Source organism: Hibiscus syriacus, unplaced genomic scaffold (assembly GCF_006381635.1).
Source record: "Hibiscus syriacus cultivar Baekdansim isolate YM2019G1 unplaced genomic scaffold, ASM638163v2 tig00002840_pilon, whole genome shotgun sequence".
Lineage (NCBI taxonomy): Eukaryota > Viridiplantae > Streptophyta > Magnoliopsida > Malvales > Malvaceae > Hibiscus > Hibiscus syriacus.
In genome coordinates, this window is record NW_024061947.1 from 1,967,034 (window position 1) to 1,975,668 (window position 8,635).

An 8,635-nucleotide genomic window follows, 5' to 3' on the forward strand; every position below is an offset into this window, starting at 1 on the left:
AACCATATGTATGAAGAAATGAATTAGAAAGAATATGGGGTCGTGAAGAGAGAAAGAGAACGAGTAAAGATCAAAGCAAGAACTTTAAAGTCGAGATTGTGAGGAAGCAAACGTGATGATAAAGGAAAAGTTCATAGATCCAATTGAGTCAAGCACGTAACATCCTATGAGTAATAAGGCATAGTCACTTGCACGAAAACAATTTGTTTTGTTTGAATTTTTTTTTCTTTTTTTGTTTGTTTTTTTAGATTTTTTAAAGTTATAATTTACTAAACACTACTATTTTTTAGACTATGAGCAATGGAAAAAAATTTCTTTTTGAAGTTCAATGAATATAATAAATATTCTTTTATCTTTTGACAAGTGAGAAGATTCAATCCTTTTAAAACAAGAATCCTTGATCATGCTTAAGAAGTTATACTCGAGCATTATACTTATTTTCTTGTAGGATTGAAGATAATCTTCTCCTCAAATAATAAAGAATTCAAAGACAATATATCAAGGTACGTATATAAGCTGACAAAATAAAGTAAATTTCGCGTATGAAGTTTCAAAACTTATTAGCCCACACTTCTGTTGAGGACATTCAGTTATGATCATAATCTTCATAAATGGAATGGTGTAGTAGATGAATTTAGTTTAGGTTAATCACTTGGGAATTGAAATCTAAAGATGAAACTTTTTGATTATCAATGAAGTCGAACAATTTCTTCTTAAATAGCTTAAGAAATCCTTAAGATGAATACTCACAATGTTAATGTAAATTTAACATACTATCGTATGTTCAAAGCATAATAAAAAAACATAAAAAACACGAACGTCAGAGCGAATTAAATAAAGGCAATAATGCCTAAAGTTTATATTAAGAATGATTTTAGGTGGAAGATGGACTAAGGGAGTTGAGAAACACCTGTCATGGTCAACTTCACACAAGCACTTAGGAATTTTTTTTTAGACCGATGTTTATGAACTATCTCTGGTAAAGGAGTCATGAATCTTGAACAACTAGAAGATTTCAGAGAATCGAAATAGAAGTTCTCTAAAAGGTCTAGTAATTGAATACACTAGTTGTTTTATTTTATCAACATCTAATTGGAATACTAAACCAAGATAGGGGCATGTCACAATATTTGTAAGGTTTAAGAAAGGAATGACATCTCACTCATTAAAACCTTATAAAAATAAGAAACCAACAAAAAAAACAAGCCCATTAATCTTCAAACTTGTCAAAGGGATATAGTTTTAAAAAAATTAATGAAACAAAAATTATTGATTTACTCCATATTCATTGAATTGATGATTTGTTTCAATTGTGAGCCTGAAGTAAGGGGCACTATTTTGTTTTATAAAGTTCTTTCATTCTTTTCAATTCTAAAAATAGTATAAAGGAGAAAAACGTTATCAAACAAGACATTCTCTCGAGAATGAATTAGGTCATTGAAGTTGATAAGGCTTATTCGGTTTCAATTAGAGAGTGAGACATCAAATAAAATCCAAAGCAAGAAAAATATGCGATGCAGGAGCAATGAAGACATTCTCTGATTTTCAAACAATAAAGTCTGAAAGATCGTAAGACTCAAGAATAATATTCTCACATTCTTTGTGATGTTAGAACCAATCAGGAAGCGGATGATCACCTTAATAAAAAGGGACATGATTTATTTTGAGATTTTCTAGTATCTTAATCATAGCAAATATTTAAGGCATTCCTGTTAGAAGCACTGATAACTTTTTAAGTAACCATTTGGTTATGAGACCTCATTAAGAGAAGCCCTTAAACTATTAAATCAGAATAAGAAGAAAGAAAGACATTTGGTGACACTTTTGTTTTCCAAGTTGATAACATGTGATTATGATAAATGGTACAAGAGTGAGACCATTCAAACTCAAAATATTTTTGTCATGAATAGAGCCATGAAAATACCCACATATGGGGCATTATTAAAGACCCATATCATATTGAGATAACAAGAATCAAATCAAGAACATTGAAAATGTGTTTCGTTGTTTGAAATGACAGTGGTAGAATATAAAGACAAAAAGAGTTGACGTTGGAAAAGTAAGTCATTTATGCTTCAATTGGTCGTAGAGTCCTCAAGAGAAAACTATGATAAAGTAATTGAGTTTGAAGATAGAAGAGGCATCAAGAACATATACCTGACCAAAAAAAGAATTCAAGAGAAAAACACTTCTTCTGAGATTTAACAAGATATAAGATAGAAAGGACATGGCGACACTAGATAATCATATAATTCTTTAGAAATGTAAGCTTGAACTGAAAAGTTGCCACATTAATATCGGAGTAAGCTTTGGAAAAGAGTGATCAAGTGAAGAAAGATCGAGGTATCCTATTTAAAAGATTGATGATCAACATTTCTACATACATTCAGAGCATCATACATTGCATTTAGATGTATTTAACTACATTCATAATTTCATACATAAATCCATAATTTTTACATATTTTCCAAGGAAAGAAGGGAAATTATGATGTTAAGATATCAACAAAAGAAAATCTACATTCAAACCTCAAATGGAGAGAATTATGTTCAGAGTAGCAGTACCTCAGAATCGAGGGGTACAATATAGAGAAAAATCATTGCTTTGAAGTAGGGCATGTTACCCGACCACCAAGATGTTTTCATATGATATTTGAAAAAAAATGAAAAAGTGAATTTTTAAAGTTTCTCATTTTATTTTCAAAAAAAAAAAAGATTTTTTTTTGAAATGTAAGAAAGCTATTTCCAATGTTTCTTACCTACTAGACTATTTCCAAAATAAGTAAGGCCCCTAGGCCATTAGTAAGTCTTCCGAGCACGATGATTAAATCCTATGCCCCATTAGTAAATCTTTCGAGCATGATGATTAAATCCGCTGGGTCATTAGTAAGTATTCCGAGCATAGTGATTAAATTCTATGGGTTATCTTTAAGTCTTCCAAGCAAGATCATAAGTCCTCTACGCCATCTATAAGACCTCTGGGCATGATGTTTTCATATTATATTTGAAAAAAATAAGAAAACAATTTTCATAGTTTCTTATTTAATTTTTAGAAAATGAAAATTTTGGAAAGTAAGAAAGTGATTTCCAAAGTTTCTTACCTATTAAACTATTTCCAAAACAAGTAAGTCCTCCAGGCTATCAGTAAGTCTTCCAAGCATGATGATTAAATCTTTTAAATCATATGTAAGTCTTCCGAGAAATATGACAAGTCTTTAGGCCATTTATAAGACACTCGAGCATGATGTTTTCATATGATATTTTCTGAAGGAAAAGTGAGAAAGCGGTTTTTAAAGTTTCTAATTTAATATTTTTAAAAATTAAAATTTTTGCTCGATTCAATCACAAAAGAAGGTGGATCAACATTCATTTTTGCTTGATTATATCACATAAGGATTTGGATCAACATCACCCTTTTGTTCGATTCCTTCACATAAGGAGTTGGATCAGCATTATCTTTTTACTCGATTCATCACATAAGAAGTTTGATTAGCAACATCCTTTTGTTCGATTCCAACACAGAAGGAGGTGGATCAACATTCCTTTTTTTCTCAATTCCATGACATAAGAAGTTGGATCAACATCAATTATCACACCTAGGGGCTAAATTTTATTGATTTAAGTAAATTTAAGGGACTAAATTGCAAGTTTTAGAAACTTGCAGCTCGGGTTGAAACTCTGGAAAGTTTAGGGACTTAACCCTAAATTTTCTCATTTTGTGTTGACAGAGAAAAATAAATCTTTCTCCCCGATCAGAAGAAAAATTCCCAAAATTAATTCCTAATACCATAACCCTAGCTGCCACCTCTCCACAGTGTTTCACTCTGATCCGGCCGTCGTTGTCGTTCCCTAACCCTACCATCATGACCAGCGAGCTTCCGTGACCATAACCCATTATTTTCCTCATTGTGATTGGTTGCCAATCGTCGTGGAAGAGTCGAAGAAGCACCATCGAGAAATCTCCCCATCGCGTCGGTTTTTGCTTGATTCTGATCGATCTGAAAACTGTCTCTTCACACCGCCGTGACCAATTCTCAAAACTCGACTAATGGGTTACGTCAATGCCACCGATTTCCCTCTATCACCAGAGTGGGTAAGTCCCAGATGTTTCCATTTATTTTGGCTTGCCTTGGTTGATGTTTTTGGCATGAAATGGTGTGTAGCTACTAGCGGAGTAATTGACCAACCACCTTGAGCCCATCACCGCTGCAACTCGCCACCACGCGCCTTTGTATGCGCGTGGACTTCCTCCCCTGCCCTGGAAATCTTCTAGAACCGGTCCAGTCGATTTGGACTGGCCCCCCGAACCGGGTCTGTTTGATCCGTTCGAGTCAACTCATCTGAGTCAACCCGTTGACTTTGACAAAAAAAGTCAAATTTTCTAAAAAATCCTATTTTATGTTTTTTAATGTACTGAGTCCGATTCTGAAGTCCGTTTTGCCAAATTCGTACTCGGTAAGACGTTTTCCAGTGTTTTATCTTCGGAATCAAATTGGTTTCTCAATTAAGTTCAGTTCTAACGCAAATTTGATAGCTATGTATCCGAGGAATTATTGGACATTGAATTCAAGTTCGAGAGTGATCGAATAGAGTTTAAATTGTCAATCGGTGTAGCATGAAAATTGAGGTAATACTTTACTACCTCTTTTCATGCTTTATGGAACATGTTGATAATGGATAAATGCATGAATGTATATGATTAGGCTACTATTCATGTTTGATTATGGATGGACTCGAATCGAATAGAGTTAAAGTGATAAATTGGTTTAGACTTGATTGAATTACATAAAGGAATTGGAATATTGGTAAGAAATGATTTCAAGTACAATGATTAATCTGAAGAGCCAATGACCTCAGAATTTTTAAATTTTAATTATTTTCGTTAAAAGGTTTAATACCGAAATCACCTCAGTATAAAATTATGAAATTGCCCCTATGGGGTAAAAAATGGTCTGGACTGACCTGAGAGCAAAAGTATTATTCTTGTTTGAATAATTCAGAAAAATTGAATTAAATGAAAAGACTAGATGAAAGGAAATGACTGGAATAACTTTGAATTATAATTTGACCAAAATACCCTTACACTATAAAAAGACCATGATTATCCATATGAGCGAAAAATAATGCTGAACAAATATATCTGACAAAATTACCAGAAAAGATACATATGTTTGGATTGATCTGAATTACGTAAATATTCTCGAGCGGTAAAATAACTAAAACAACCTTCCATATTCAAAGGACCAAAATACTCTTGAGCCCAAAAATGATTGAAATACCTTAAACTCTAAACGACCAAGTAACCGCGAGTATGAAAATGGCCCAAATAACCTCATGACCTAGAAATAAATGAATGTTATTGGATAATTCTGGAAACACTGAGAAAACCTAAGTATTGTATTGCCTCTAAAGGTTGTGTAGTACGACTCAAGTATGTTGGTCATCTTGGAGACTATTGCAATATATAAATAAAGCAAATAACATCTGAATACGTACAATTCCTCAAGATCTATTCAATGATGGTTCTGAAGATGATTAGTTTGACTAGTGTTGTTAGCCTTAAAATGTGAATATTCTTAAAGCGTATCGATTGAGTGGTTGCCCGGTATTACAGTGTTGGGATGTGTTCAGTCTGAGTTGACATGATATCCTGATAAATCGACATGAATCTTGAACACTATAAAATCCTCGTTTCACCCTTATCAAATTAAGTTTCTAAGGATCCACTAGAAATCAAAGTGTCCAAAATACAACTAATTTCCTGAACAATGAAATCACTCCTGTCATATCATGAGTTTCAAGTAACTTCGATACAAAAGATTTTGATTACTTTCCTGATTACTTAGTGCCTCTGAAAATTATTCGGATACTATATGATCTTGATAAATCACTTCCCGAATGACTGTTGAATATGTCAGCTATGAAACCCCCTTTTATAGGGATCTCATTTTTTAATTTAATAAGTTGCAGAAGTTTTGTATTTCCCTCACTTGATAATTACTAAGTACCTCCGAAAAATAATTGGATTCTCTAGTGTGGTCCCTAAGTACTACATGACTGTTTATCTATTTTGAAATACTGTAGACAGTGATTTTTGCCCATATTTCCATATTATTATTATTATTATCATTATTTAATAATAAAAATATTATTACAGGCCAAAATTACAAAACCCGAGACCCAATTAACAACAAAACCCGTAGCTTCATTTACAAACAAATTGAGCCCAACAAATATGACCCAAGAACAACCGAACCCATCACCCAGGCTAGGTCAGCCCAGCAAAGTTAAGCCTAGTTGAAAACCCAAGTAGCTAGGGTTTCCCATGTTAGCTCCAGCCGCCTCCTCATCACAATCGTCTGATCAAGTTGTAGATGGAGGGCCCAGATCACACCAAAGCTAGGTTTTACCCTAATACTCAACAGCTCGCTGCCGCAAGTCTATCTGGACCGTCCACCTACCGTGTGTGAGGGGTATGTGCCCAACTCTTCAAGCCACTGCCACCGCCATTATCGATATCACCAACAATATCCGAAAGATCAGGGTGCATTAAATGCACCCAACTATAAATCGGCGTCGCCCCTAGTAACCACTATAGACTAGTGACTCAGAGAGGTTCTTTTCCCCGACCGGTCCGAGAAGTGTACCACGGGTTCCTATATAAGGAACTCACCTGCAAGAGAATAGAGGACGATGAGAGAAAAACCACAACAACAGAGAGAACGAAGAGGGAAAAAACAGAGAGCAAGAACGAAGTAAAATAGGCAGAGAATACAACCAACAACAACCACTAAACAACATAAATGAAAAGAGAGAGGAAAGAAAGCTTATCATCATCGGAGTTCTCAAATCATCGTCGGAGTGCCAGGTTCGAAGGTAAAATACCTAGATCTAGGCCGATAAATGGGTCTTTAAGCTAAGAGGGGCTCGGATTTGGGTGTAGGAAAGAGAGGACTCTGATTTGGTGTCATTTTTCTAACTCCGACCACCATAGACGGTAGTCACCGGTGGTCGTCGGCATCGATGTTCGGCGACCGACCAGGTTGTCGGTTTCCTTCCGGCAAAGAATTTTAGAGAGAGGTTAGAGAGAAATTATTTTTCTCTTTTTAGATAGAGAAAAAAAAAAGGAAATGAGAAGATTGAAGGCCTTAAGGGCCAATTTTTGGGTATATATACCCCTCCCCAAAAGACGTCGTTTTGAGGGGTATCTGCGTGTTTAGTATATGGGTAAATCATCCTTGCAGTCCCCTAGGTTTGTAAACTTTCATTTTAGTCACTGAAATTAATTTCTGTTTATTTTAATTTGTATTTCAAATTTTATTTTGTTTCTATTTTAGTCATTAACCATATTTATATATGTTTTAGGTAAATATCCGATTTAGTCCTTAGATTTTAATAATTTTCATTTTAATCATAAATAGTGATGATGGTTTGCAATTCCAGTATCTCGATTTCGTGATGTTTCTATTTATGGTCGTTACTTTTGTTTTCTTTACAGTTTAATCCTTAAATTTAATTTCTAAATAATATTATTTTATTTACAATTGTAGTACCTAATATATGAATTATTTGCAATTGTTGCCTTGATCTTTTGTTAATTTTATAATGTAATCCTTAAAATTATTATATTTATTATTTTAATTTTTTATTTATATATTTGTCAATTTTTGTTAATTATAATATTTTTAAATGTTATTTTACTCAAGCAATTTATAGAAACAAGCCTTAACTAAGAAGTAATGTATTTCCAAGAATTGTTCGAATAAAATAATATTTTTATATTCAAATGAATTTATTTTAATATTCAAATGAATTTAAATATTATTCGAAATTGCCAATTTTAATATTTAAAAGATGAATAATTGTGTAAGTAACTATTTTGGGCGTTGTGGGGTTGCTAATCCTTCTTTATACGTAACCGACTCCTGAACTCTTTTCAAAGTGAATTTCTGGTTAATCACATATCAATTTTTTATCTTTTAAAATTATTTTTCTTAAAATTATTTTAAAATGTATTTTAGGTATTCAACTTACCTAACCCAAAAGGTCAATGGCGAATCCAAACCCATGTATTTTTTTTTTATTTTAAAACCCAACATGTTCCAATATTATGTTAGATCGATCCTCGAAAAAGCCCTAAAAGTCATGGGGATCGTTTCGACAGCTTGGCGACTCCGCTAGGGACTTTTTTTTAGAGAGTAAAGCTGTAATCAATTATACGTCATTTTTTAGTTGAAAATGGAAAATATGAAAGATATTTTTGTTTACATCACATCGCATTTTTTGTCATACTAATGTGATTAGTTTTCGTGTTTCAGATTCCTAACCTTTTTTGGATTGATTGTTCTGCGATCTAGGTAAAGGATTGTGAGTTTCCCCTCACACACTATAACCATTTGAAATAGTTAGAGCCTTCTAACTGTGCTATGTCTCGTTAGGTAGGGGTGAATGCTACGCTTACGTGAGAAACATTATTTTTCTCTGCATAGGCTTTAGCAAGTAACCTCTAGGATACATATGCCTCATGTTTACGAATGAAACATCGAGTTTTCTCACATGGACATGGGGAAATGAATCATCTCAAATTGAACTCAATCCATTTAAAGCATATAATGGGTGAGGATCAAGTGTTTGAC